The sequence below is a fragment of the Cryptomeria japonica genome, unplaced genomic scaffold (assembly GCF_030272615.1).
Source record: "Cryptomeria japonica unplaced genomic scaffold, Sugi_1.0 HiC_scaffold_73, whole genome shotgun sequence".
Lineage (NCBI taxonomy): Eukaryota > Viridiplantae > Streptophyta > Pinopsida > Cupressales > Cupressaceae > Cryptomeria > Cryptomeria japonica.
Window position 1 is genome coordinate 222,501 of NW_026728895.1, and position 746 is coordinate 223,246.

The following is a 746-nucleotide window of genomic DNA, read 5'->3' on the forward strand; positions in this document are numbered from 1 at the left end:
CCTCGGCCTTAATCGTCCACGACAAACAGCTCGACGAGGCATGAAGCACCCACGGGAGCCGGAGCATGACGATGCAGAGTCTCGGTTCACAGGAGCCTGGGAAGAACATCCCGTACGGAACCCTTTACCCGAAAACATCCGAACCGCACATGCTCGCGACAGTCCTGCCGTTAGAGAATGCACCGTGCACGCGACCGAGTAAGGCCACTCAGAGACATCCATTTCCCAGGTATATGCCCCCTACGCACTTTTGGTGGCGCAACTCGCACGAACAGTCCCACCTCGACCCCGTAAACAAGCTTTTTTGCCTCGAAGAGTTCGTCGGAGACGAAGAAGCAACCTTCAGTGCAAACGTAGCACTCTTTTGTGCAACCGCCCAAACAACGCCCCCTCTACCCTCTGTCGAAACACTCGGCATTGCTGCTCCCTAAGGTGAGCTTCTCCTCATAGGCAATTCCGCTCTTATCCGGTCACGTTTGTGTGCCCGAATTTCGCAAGGCAACCTCCATGGGACATGGAAAAGACTCGAGAAGAGAGCTCGCTCACGGGAGAGAGAAGCCAAGGAGACCACGAGAGTGCTGAGAGTGGGATAGCGCTGAATAGGCGGGAGAAGCCTGCGCGTATAAACGGAGATATATATCCAATTGCAACGAAGGAACGTGCCAAAGATCGAGAACAATGGCAGAAATGCTAGTAACGTGCACTTCGGGACCAACGCATCACCGGAAGACAACCGCCAAACATCG